The sequence below is a fragment of the Pan troglodytes genome, chromosome 23 (assembly GCF_028858775.2).
Source record: "Pan troglodytes isolate AG18354 chromosome 23, NHGRI_mPanTro3-v2.0_pri, whole genome shotgun sequence".
NCBI classification, from domain to species: domain Eukaryota; kingdom Metazoa; phylum Chordata; class Mammalia; order Primates; family Hominidae; genus Pan; species Pan troglodytes.
In genome coordinates, this window is record NC_086016.1 from 49491217 (window position 1) to 49504155 (window position 12939).

Sequence of the window (12939 nt, forward strand, 5' to 3'; positions counted from 1 at the left end):
GCTTCACCCAGTGGATCCTGCACCGGGGCTGCAGGTGGAGCAGCCTGCCAGTCCCGCGCCGTGCGCCGGCACTCCTCAGCCCTTGGGCGGTGGATGGGACTGGGCGCCGTGGAGCAGGGGGCGGCGCTCGTCGGGGAGGCTGTGGCCGCACAGGAGCCCATGGAGCGGGTGGGAGGCTCAGGCATGGCGGGCTGCAGGTCCCGAGCCCTGCCCCGCGGGAAGGCAGCTAAGGCCCCGCGAGAAATCAAGCACAGCGCCGGTGGGCTGGCACTGCTGGGGGACCCAGTACACCCTCCGCAGCGGCTGGCCCGGGTGCTAAGCCCCTCATTGCCCAGGGCCGGCAGGCCCGGCCGGCTGCTCCGAGTGCAGGGCCCGCCAAGGCCACGCCCACCCGGAACTCCAGCTGGCCCGCAAGCGCCGCGCGCAGCCCGGATTCCCACTCGCGCCTCTCCCTCCACACCTCCCTGCAAGCTGAGGGAGCCGGCTCCGGCCTCGACCAGCCCAGAAAGGGGCTCCCACAGTGCAGCGGTGGCTGAAGGTCTCCTCAAGTGCCGCCAAAGTGGGAGCCCAGGCAGAGGAGGCGCCCAGAGCGAGCGAGGGCTGTGAGGACTGCCAGCACGCTGTCACCTCTCCTAACCACCTGGGCTCAGGTCAGCTCTTTCTTTCCCTCTTGTAAAATGCATCATTTGCATTTACATGTTGTTTCTAGTGTTTTTGCAAGAATAACATTTTTATTTTTATGTGGTAAATAGTAAAGTCCATGAATCGCCCCCCTTATGGTGCTTTCCTTGGATGTTTTGCATGGGAACGGCCTCCTGTCACGAGGTCAGAAAAACATCGATTTCCATTTCCCCCTAGTCCTGCCGTGGTTTCTGTCTTCACCCCATACAGCACTTACCTCCTTAATTGGCAAATGAGGTGAGGTAGGAGTCAAGCTGGAGACCTGCCCCAGAGGTGGACGATTCTGCAGCCTTTTACGGCCCTCTCTAAATGGAAATGCCACTGTGCCAGCTCCTGAATCCTAATGTGTGGAAGTGTCTGCCTGTGGCCTTTCTTATTTATTATACTCTTGCCTTAGCATCGAACTGTTTTAGTTTGTATTGCCTTATAGTCCTTTCCTCTCTCTCTTTTCAAAAAAGAAGGAACAGAGAATAAATAGCATGACTGAAGTCCATGCACCTACCAACTAGCATGAGCAACTATTAACATTCTGGAAGTTTCCTTCAGTTATCTCTCTTTTATAAAACAAATCCAGGGCTTCAGATAAAATTGAAGACCTCTCCAGGGTTTCTTCTGTGGCTGACCCTCTGTGTCTCTCCCCAGAATCTGTCACTGTCATGAAGTTTGTGTCACTTTTCTTTTGCAATCAACATCATGTATTTTTATTACCTAGATATATAGGTACACACGCACGTGCACACACACACACACACATATGTCTAGCAATCATAATGCTGTTCTAAGTTTTTAAAATGTACGGATATAGCATTCTATCTTATTGGCTTTTACATTTTTTTTACTAGTATTTTTGACACCTAAAATTCATTGTTACTGTTTCGTTGTATTTTTTCATATCACTCCATAGAATGTTATCTACTCATTTCTTTGTGGACTGACACTTGCAGTGCTGTGGTGGACGTTTGTGTGATGTCATTGTGGAAGATGGCGTGTTCCTTTAGGATGCCTGCCTGGGAATGGAGCGTCTAACCTGCAGAGCATCCTCTGAGGATATCGGCAGAGTTTTTAGCAAAGATGTTGTGGCAGTTTATCCCCCGCTGGCTGCATGCGTGTTCTGTTGATTTGCACATCCTTACCAATCCTTGGTGTGGCTGGAACTGGGGATGTTTACAATGCTGTTCACTGTGGTTTGATTTCCATTTCCTTGGTCACTTAGAAAAGTGGGACTCCGGCTGGGCGTGGTGGCTTATGCCTGTATTCCCAGCACTTTGGGAGGCTGAGGTGGGAGGATCACCTAAGATCAGGAGTTCGAGACCAGCCTGACCAGTATGGTGAAACACCGTCTCTACTGGAAAGAAAAAAAAAAATTAGCCAGCCCTGGTGGCAGGCACCTATAATCCCAGCTACTCAGGAGGCTGAGGCTGGAGAATTGCTTGAGCCCGAGAGGTGGAGGTTGCAGTGAGCCGAGATTGTGCCACTGCACTCCAACCTGGGTGACAAAGCGAGACTCCATCCACCCCCCCCACCAAAAAAAAAGTGGAACCCCATTTGTAATTTCATTGACCGTTGAACTTTCATCTTCCATAAAGCATCTCTGTGTTCTTGCTATTGGGCACTTTGCCCTTTCTTATTGAATTATAGGAGATCTTTACATATTCTGGATACTAGTCATATGGTGGTTTCAATGAAAACACCTTTTGCTAGTCTGTGGCTCATTTTGAGTTTATTTCTGGTGCCTTTTTCTTGTCAGAATTGTAAAGTATAATCTCTTTGTGTGATCAGTACTTTCCCCCAGGTGTTGTGCTGATTGTGTGTTGTCTAATGGACATGTTCTCACCATGAGAATACAAAGATGGTTTCCTCTATTTTCTTCTAAAGTTTTGTTCCCTGGCTGACTTTAATCCTCCGGAATTTGTATTTGCATATGGTATGATATAAGGATATCATTTCACTTCGCTTATTTGTTTTCACCATGGTTTTTTGATAGCCAGTTTTCCCCTGATTGACACCCTGACCACAGATCAACTTTCCTCACACGCATGGCCATGCTTTAAAACTCTTGACCTACCTCTGGTGAATTATCTATTACACATCTGTGAACCAGTATCATCTTATTTCAATTACTGAAATGTTATATTGATAACCCATATATATTGCATACATCAAAAGAGATTTATGTTCTCTTTTTACAGAATTATCTTTTTATACATTTGCTTTTTATAGAATGCTTTCAATTTTTTAATATAAATATTCTAAACGTAGAGAAAAGCATGGAGGGTAATACAGTGCCCTCTCAGGTACCTTCCCCCCTTGCTTTGTTAGTCTAACAGATTTTTGCTTCAGATCTTTTCTGTAAAGAAGGTTTGTTGCTGTTTTTAAGTGAAAAAGATCATTATGAACAGAGTGATACCCATTTTGTTCTCCCAACTCCCATTTTTCTTTTCCTTTAAGGTCATCCAATTCTGAACTTGTATCATTTTATATTTTTGCTGCATATGTCATGTTCATAAACAACTGATCGTATTTTCTGCAGGTTTCAGAGGTTTATTTTGAATTGATCCTGAGCTAGATACATGCTTTTATAGTTCATTCATTTTAACTGCTGTAGAGAGTTCCATTGTGTGCACAGGCCACACTTTTTTCATTCATTCTCTTTTGGTGAACTTTTAATTTGATCTGCTTTTTTCTATAATAATCAACCATTGTCCTGGAGCATATGTAGAGTATCTTTTTGTATCTGCATCTGAAGGAGTGACTTCTGGGTTATAAAAAACAGATTCAACAGGCCTTCTTTATCCATGGGGAACACGTACCAAGACCCCTAGGGGATGTATGAAGTCACAGATAGTGCCAAACTCTATAGACACCATGTTTTTTTTTTTTCCATCTAATAACCAAGGCAGCTCCTAAGTGGCGAAATGGGTGAAGAGTGTAGACAGCATGGATAGCTGGACGAAGGGATGATTCCAGGCAGAACTGGACAGGATGGAATGCAGTGGCTTGAGATTTCATCATGCTGTTCCGAACAGCATGCAATCAAAAACTTACAAATTATTTATTTCTGGAAGTTTCCATTTATTATTTTTGGACCATGGTTGAATGAGGATAACTGAAACTGTGGGAAGTCTGACTGTGGCTAAGGGGGAACTACTATATCTTCACTTTTGCTATTAATGACCTCATCTGCAAAGTGGTTGTTCCAGTTGATGTACCCAAGTATCATGAGACACACATCCTTGTGGGTACCCTTCTCTCCCTCCCTGTCTTTTGTCTCTCTGTCTCTGAGACAACTTCTAGGAGGTTTGCCTATATGATTAGGCTTTCCAAAGAACCAGCTTTTAGTTTCGTTGACTGTTTTCTTATTTTATTTTATTTTATTTTTTTGAGATGGAGTTTCACTCTGTCACCCAGGCTGGAGTAAAATGGTGCAGTCTCGGGTCACTGCAGTCTCCACTTCCTGGGTTCAAGTGATTCTCCTGCCTCAGCCTTCTGTGTAGCTGGGATTAAAGGCAACCGCCACCACACTCAGCTGAATTTTGTATTCTGCCTGCCTCGGCCTCCCAAAGTGCTGGGATTATAGGCGTGAGCCTCTGCACCCAGCCTTTGTTGACCCTTTTCATTTTAAGCTTGCTTTCTGTTTATCAATGTGAGCTCATCATCTTATTTATTTCCTTTCTTCTACCCTCTTGTGTCCATTCTGTTCTTTTTTCACCATCTAAAGTAAAATATTTCGTTCATTTATTTTCCATCTTTCTTTTTTTCTTCAGCATTTGAGGCTATATATTTTCCTGTAATCATTCCCCATCTTGTTTTTCTCATTATAAAATTGGGGTAATGATCTTATCTAGTTCATTAATTTTGTTTCCCATTTATTGATTTGAGCTTGCTATCTTTACTATTTCCTTCCTGCTTTATTATTTTTCTTCTTTCCTTCTTGTGCTTACTCTCTTCCTTCTCAGCCTCTAAAGTGGAACACTCATTGATGTGTAGTCTTTCTTATTTGTCACAGTGATATGGTTTGGCTGTGTCCCCACCGAAATCTCATCTTCAGTTGTAGCTCCCATAATCCCCACATGTCATGGAAAGGAACTGGTGGGAGGTAATTGAATCATGGGGGCGGGTTTTCCCATGCTGTTCTCGTGAGAGTGAATAAGTCTCATGAGATCTGATGGTTTTATTAAGGGCAGTTCCCCTGCGCACACTCTCTTGCCTGCCACCATGTAAGACGTGCCTTTGCTCCTCCTTAGCCTTTGCTCCTCCTTAGCCTTCTGCCATGATTGTGAGGCCTCTCCAGCCATGTGAAACTGTGAGTCCATGAAACCTCTTTCCTTTACAAATTACCCAGTCTCGGGTATGTCATTATTAGCAGTGTGAGAAGAGACTAATACACACTGTCTTCAAGGGGATGCATCTTTCTGTGCTCATCATTCCAGGCCTCATATCTGTCTTCACTTTCAACACGTTTACTTTTGTCAGCCATCCCCTGCTCCCACCCTTTCTGTCCTCCAAGCCTAGGGGCCCCTGCTGTTTAGGGATTGTCTCACCACTTTTTCACATTTCCTTCTCGAGCCTTTGTAAAACCTCACGTCTATGTGGGTGCCTGCTGGCAGTGTGACCCTCTTCCAGGTGAAGCTCTGAGAGGCCGGAGGCCTTAGCTGTCTTGCTCTCTCCTGCATCCTTAGCACTCAGCAGGCATCCTGGGTCTTGGTAGAATCCTGACAACATTGGTGAGTGATTTGGGGCAAGGGAGGTATAGGGAAGCATAAGTGGTTTGTCCATGCTGTGGCATGTGTCAGAATTTTATTCCTTTTTATGGCCAAATAATATTTCAGTGCATGTGTATACTACATTTTGTTTATCCATTTGTCTGTTGATAGGCATGTGGGTTGCTTCCACCTCTTGGCGATTGTAAGTTGCCCAATACTTTACTGTGTTGACACACCACTGAGTTTCAGGAAGAGCCATCTGTGTTATCATTGCTTCCACTTCACAGTTGAGGAATCTGATTCCTAGGGACTAGGGGAATTTTATTTCTTCAAGGTACATGGAAAGTGACAAAGAAGACAGGTGGACCTCCACTAAAACATTCAATCTGTGGGCTCAGGGATTTGGTTTGGCTTAGTCATTATGGCATCCCTGGTTCTAGAACAGTCATTGACACATAGCAGATGCTCCACAGAGATTTGTAGACTGAGTGGCTGACCCACAGGCCCCCTTCTGAAACCTTGTTCTGTAACCTTCTCCTAAACCACGCTCTGTCTTTGTGCCTCTTTCTTGCAAGTGCTTTGTGATTATTGCCCGACAGAGTTCTGCAGTGAAGACAGATGAGTCTCATGAATCCTCATCAGGAATTCAGAGGGCTGTTTAGCAGTTCCACACCCAGATCACCAGGTAGAACACTTCTGCCTAATGAAGGTCACTGAGCCCACCTTCCCATGGCTGTTCTTACTAATGAGATCTGGAGGCTACACCTGGCAGTGCTCTGAGGCCAAAAGGTTGTGTGGATTACAGAACTCTGCTTGCAAATGAATGTTTGGTGATCCCTCCCTTGAATCAGGCAGCAGTTACTTCCTTGTAGTAACTCCTTATTTAAATAAACTTGGAAAAAGTGACAACTCCAATCAAACTTATAGCAGACTTTTTGCCCCCTCCCCTTGGAAAGGCTGAAGTGACATGGTGGTTTCTAAGGTAACCAACAATAGACATCATGATTATTAAGTGGCACAGTGAGCAGAAATGGCATGCCGGGCCACTGCAAGGCCACCCATCAGCCTTGGATGGGAGCAATAGTTTTTCCTCCAAGGCCTCCTTTTGTTCTACTTTCCTCCCCATCAGTTATAAAGCAAGGTAATTCTAGCCAGATGATTCCCAAATAGGAGGTGCTGCTCTCCTTGTTGCTTTCTGGTTGGATTAATTTTGTTTACGCAGGTTGAGAATGGAGGGAAATTTTTCACACTGCAGAATGGTCCCTGCCTTCCTGTAAGACAGAAATGCTGAGAAAGTTGAAACCAGGGAAAGGCTGAAGGGTTTACAGTGCATTCGCCCACCTCTGCATCCCCATAACCCAGCCCTGCCTGCCCCAAATGCCCAGTCTTACTTGCAGTGTAGACCACTGCCTTGTCTTTCAGATTAAGTCTGCATGTGGCTCCAGTGACACAATTTATTGTGTTCAACTTCAATCTCCCTAGGGTGTTGTACCTCCTGTTCTGCCACTTCCTGTCTTGTGTGCTACTTCCTGTTCTATGTTCCATTTTTTGTTCTATGCTCCACTTTCTGTTCTGTGTTCCACTTCCTGTCCTAAGTATGCCCCACTTTGTGTTCTGTGTTCCACTTCCTGTTCTGAGTAAGTCCCACTTCCCATTCTATGTTCCACTTTTTGTTCTACGCTCCACTTCCTGTTCTGTGTTCCACTTCCTGTTCTGAGTATGCCCCACTTCGTGTTCTGTATCCCCTTTCATGTCCTATGTCCCACTTCCTGTCCTGTGTCCCACTTCCTGTCCTGTGTCCCACTTCCTGTTCTGAATTATCCCTTCCTGTTCTGGATCCTTCTGCTTCAGTAGGCACTTGAGTATTGGGAGTGCCCAAGGACGTGTCCTTCATCTGCTCTTCCACATACTCACCTTGGGACCTCCCACCACCTTGGGACCTCCCACCTTGCTTCTGACACATTCTGGGCAGTGCACTTGGGCCCAGTGCCGTTTTTCCTGCTCCTCAAATATATCAAGATTGTTCCCAGCTCAAGGCTGATGCCCTTCTCATTTCTTCTGCCAATACATTTCTTCCCACAGTGACTCTTAAGGCTGCTTTTCCACAATGTTCAGCCCTCCTGTAAAATGTTGCCCATCCTGACCATCCTCTCTCGCTTCCACACCGGCATGTATGGCCCCCATTCCTGCCTCCCCTTGGCTCTAGATCCATGTTGTCCAATGTGACAGCCATGAACCCCATGTGGCCACTTAGCCCATGAAGTGTGGCTGGTCTGCATGGAGATGAGCTGTGAGTGGGAACTACACTCCAGATTTCAAAGACTTATTTTGAAAAGAAGAAAGTAAAATGGCTCAATATTTTGTTTTTACTGGTTACTTATTGAAATAATATTTTTGATCTATTGAGTTAAATGATCTATATTATTAAAAAAATAATTTCACTCAAAGGGTACAAAGTTTTAGTTAAATAGGAGGAATAAGTCCTGGAGACCTATTGTACGGCATGGTGACTGTAGTTAACAATAAATAACATATTGTACACTTCAAGATTTCTCAGAGTAGGTTTTAAAAGTTCTCACTACAAAAATAAACACACAAGGGGATAGATAAGTTAATTAGCTTGATTTATTTATTCCACAGTGTATACATATATCAAAACATCTCCTTGTACACCATAAATATATATACATTTTAATTGTCAATTAAAAACATAAATTAAAAATCGATTTCACTTTTTAAAATACGTTTAAACATATGGCTACTATAAAATTTAAAGTTGCATTCATGGCTCACATTTGTGGCTTATTATGTCTGTACTGGGGGGCAGCATAGCTGTAAAGCCAAATGACTGGGTTTGCAGCTGTGCTGACTCTTATTAGCTGTGAAGCCTGTGAAATTTCCTTAACAAGCCCATGCCTCAGTTTTTCCTCTGCACAGTGGAGAGAAGGATATTAAGCATGTGAAGCCCTTCCACAGGGCTGAACGCATTATGATAAGTCCTCACTTAACATTAGCTGTTAGTACTATTCATTTCATTTGTGCATTTGAATGACCTTGTTTTATTTTCCCTCCTCACACTTAGCAGTCCAGGAGATGACTCTGTTTAATCATTTGTGCACTTATTTCTGTTTGGTGCTGCTTTTAGGTGTCAGCTCTGTGAACACAGGGACTTGCCTGTTTTGCACACAGTGTGTCCTCAATCCTGTTCTGGGCCCCCCCTCACAGTAGGAGGTGCTGCTCAGGCAATGCATGCTCAGGCACACAGGACTGCTCAGGCAATGCGTGCTGAGCAAATGAATACATGAATGAAGCTGTGCTGTGATCCCTCATGCCTTCTCATCCTGTCCTCACACTTGCACCCACTGTTTTGAAAAGAAGCCATTAGTGGGTGGCATAAGTACGTGTTTGTGACATGAATGGATGCATAAACAGAAAGGCAGTGGTGGAGGATGGGGGAGAATGCATGAAGTTCTGCAGTGTTGAGAGGAGAGAAATACTCCCGCAGCCCAGGCTGCATGCCCTCGGCCTGATGGGATCCCAGGTGAGGATGGAGTGAGGCTGCTGGGGGCTTGGTGAGTGAGAACGTCAGGACATGAATGACCTTTGTCTTCGTGCTGACACACCACTGCAAGCTCAGGGTCTGGTTCTGAGGAAGGCATGAACATGGGTGAAGTTGGGCGCCACAGTCCGGGAGAGCCTGTTCAATTGAATTCGCCGCCAATATCATCTGGGTGAGCTTTTGTGAGATACTCAGCTGCTGCTTGGAGCCCCTGCTCACCATCTGGAAATGAGGATGCTACACCTACCCAGCAGAACCGATGTGCAGTGCCTCAGGGGAGAAAGGCAGCAGGAAGGAGGTCGGATCAGTGGGCCCTGGACACCCTGCCTCCCCGGCTGTGGGGCTTGTGGCTGCCTCTAGAGGTCCCAGCCCAGCTCTCAGACCAACTTCTCAGTGAGGCATGAAAAACCAATGATGATAGAATGCTGCTTAGACATTACCCCCTAAAGATAGTTTTCAATTAATTTGCATGAATGTTTCTTTCTCAATGACTAATTGATTGATTGAGTTCCCATATTGTTCTCCGAAGGATAGCTGTTTTCACAATTGCAGCTGCTCTTTCATTCAGCCGGCTTCCCTCAGGGCCTACTTGGGGCAGGGCTGGGGCTGGGCGTGGAGACCCAACCATGGTCAGTCCAGTCCTGGCCCACGGTCAACTCTTATCTGCTGGGGGAGGCAGCCAGCAGACAGGAGCCAGGACTGTGGGGCAGGGTCTGAGTGGGGAGGGCTAAGTCAGCTCCCAGGGTGACCCAGCTCCTGCTGAGACCTCTCTGCCAGCAAAGAGGTCACTAAGGGAAGTCCGGCCCTCCCCTTTTCCTGACGGCTGGTTTATCTGTCTGTTCCTGCCCCTCCTCTTGCTGCTCAGTCGTTGAGGTGCTTTCCACCAGCTCCCTTTGACTTGGTCTTACCTCTGCTGCTTAGCAGAGAGGTCTCAGCAGGAGCTGGGTCACCCTGGGAGCTGACTAACAAGGAATTAAATATCTTTGGCTCTGGTTCAAGGTCACTGGATGCTGTGGGTGACAGAGATGGTGAGATAGGTGGTTGTTGACAAAGACTCTTTGCTTGATCGAACTTTTTCTGGCTCCTCTGAGCCTCTTCTGCACTCAGCCTTGGCCTGTTTAGCCCCATTTCAGCAGAGTCCTGCTAAGCCAGTTTGCTGAGCATCCTTTCACACTTGGTATCTACTCCAGCTCCTCTTTCCTTCTTGATATCTGATCACCTCTAGGAAGAATCCTATTGGGCCAGTTTAGCAAGAATTTTCTACCCTTGATACCTACTCAAGTCCCTCTGGGTCATTTTCCATCCTGTCCTTGCTGAATTCAGAGTTGAGCCCAAGCTCTCCTCTCTATGGCAGTAGTCTCAAATAAAGCTTGTCTTGCCATTTTAAACAAGTGTCTGATGAATAATTTTTCTATTACAGTGGGAAGAGATGGGGAACAATGGAGAGGAATGAGGGGGGCAGGATAAAGTCTTTGTAAGGCAGAGGGGTTTACATTTTCTGTAAAGACCACAGTGCGCCTCACCCTGAGTTAAATGCTCAAAAGCTTCCAGAAAGAGAAAAGTCCAGGCCCTTCTTCTGAAGACCAGAGGAACCACCTGTGTGGTTTAGGGTGAGCCCTGAGCTGAGTTCAAGTCTCCTTCCAAACCCCCCGATCTGTGCCCCGGCTGGACCTCAGTTGCCCTATGTGTGAAGTGGACCAATGAGGAAAGCAGCCAGTGTTTCCTGCATGTTGCTGTCCAAGCTTCCTACAGCACCCAGGGGCCATGGAATTATAACTGGCTACTGGACTGTGAAGTACTAGTGAGATGGATGCTGACCCCAGGCGCTCTTTTTGGTGTGTCCTCTCCTGACACAGAAACAGTGGGGCAGGGGCTGAAATCATTTACTAATGAGGGCTGGGGGGCTCAGAGAGGTGGAGGGCTCAAGGTCACACAACACTTAGTGGCGGTGGGCTGAGCTGGGATGCAGCCTTCATCCCCTCAGACACTGCCTCCTTATCAGCTGCACAGCAAATGCGTATGGAGCCCCTGGCTTTGCTCTCGCATCAGGCCGGCATCTGACCCTCGGAACCCAGCCACTTCTCTCTGTAACTGCATCAGATTCCTTTATTCTTTCTGAGCTGTGACCCAGAAAAACCCCATTTATGGAGCACAAAGCTTGCTGCCTGCCTGGAATTCACGAGCAAGCACATAATCACTCCCTTTGGATACCCGGTGCTTCGGGTGGAGAAGGAGGCCCTGCCAGTAGGAACCAGACCAAATGGGCTGAAGGTGCAGGAGCACGTGGGGCCCATCTCTCTGCACCTGGGATCTGTAGTGCTCAGGACCTGGCACCAGGCAGAATTTGTTTTCTTGCTTTGAATGGATAAAAGATGGAGCCTTACAAAAGCAATGGCCTGAGCAGAGGAGGCAGCCCCATTAGGAGATATGCCTTGGAGCTGAGCCCTTTTGGGGACAGGCTGATGGGACATAGGAGCAGAGGGCTCCAGAAGAAGGACCAGGGATCAGAAATATTAAAGAGTCCTCAGAGGCAGGTTGAGCCTCCACCTTCACCTGTTAGGGATTGTCTGGAAATCTGGTGCAAATCCTATACCCAGGAGTGGGGGCTCCCCAGGCACTGAAGGCACAGAGTCTTCATGATCAGTAAACCAGTGCTGTGTAGAGGTGGACAGCACTCCCTGTCAGGAAAACAAATGCATTTCTCTGTTTTCCTAGAAGTTTGGAAATCCAGGCTCCTGCCTTTTAGTTACAAAGCACCTGGGCCCCTTTGCTAGGCACTGACTGAGAATCCAAGCAGGGCAGACCTATGCTGGGAGCTGAATCCATACTGATGACCAACCCAGGCCTTTTCCTGGGAGCTTCCCAGTCCAGTAAAGGGCACAGACTAGAACCAGAAATGTTCCAAAAATGGTGTGGCAAGTGCATGGCTGAACCCAGGAAACTGGGGTCAGAGAGAGAGAGGAGGTGGCTACTGGCCTAAGACTTGAAACAAGACAGTGATTTCACCAACTTTCTAAATTGGAAAGAGCAGTTTAGACAGAACGGGCAAATCTGCAAAGGCACAGTGTTGAGGTCCCCAAATATAATTGGTTCTTTTTTAGAGGCATCAATCCCATTCATGAGACCACCATCCTAATGAGCTAATCACCTCCTAAATGTCCCCCTTCTTAATTCTGTTGCACTGGGGATTAAGTTTCAACATGAATTTTGGAGAGGCCACCATCATCCAATCAATAGCAGAAAGCAAATCCTGAATGGGATGCATGGAGCAGCTCCACGAGGGCCCTGGAAAGGAAATAACAGCAGGCAGATTGGCGAAGTAGAGAAGAATTTGAAGAAGCGCCAAACTGGTGGTTAGGTCCCCATTTTATTTTCCTCTGCTATTGCCCAGACTGGACTTGAAGTCTGCATGAAATATCAAAGAATGCACCAGTTACAGAGAAAAAGAGCTTAAAGAAGAACCTTTGATTTCTGGCCAGAGGAATGGGAAAGTATACACCAATGGTCCAGAGACAGAGGGGAAAATTCATTGTTTTTTCCCCCCTTTTATTCATTTTCTCTTGCCCCAGCTACCCAGGCAATCTTTCTAGGGTGCAAAAGAAGTGGAGGCTAGAAAGAAACTCCAAACACTTAGGAAAGGCAATACTTTCCTATGACTAGGGGTTGTAATAGAAGCAATAGAATGAGTTTCTGTTCCTGTTTTTCCTCTCATCCTGCTGTTTGACCTAGACACAATGTGGTTTTGGAAAATAATAGTAGAGCAGAAAAATGTTAGCCTCAGGTTTCTGGCTCAAGGACTGCAAAAGGGAGCTCCAGGGAACCAAAAAGTGTTGGAGACATCATGAAGAGAAAGGAGACCAAGGAGCTGTCCTATAAAACTATGTATAAACTCTTGAGTTCACCTTCAAGCTGTGCATGAATGGATCTGACCTTCAATAACAACCCGGAGACTTTGAGAGCTGAACTACGGACTACACCATTGCCCAAGTCTGAGAT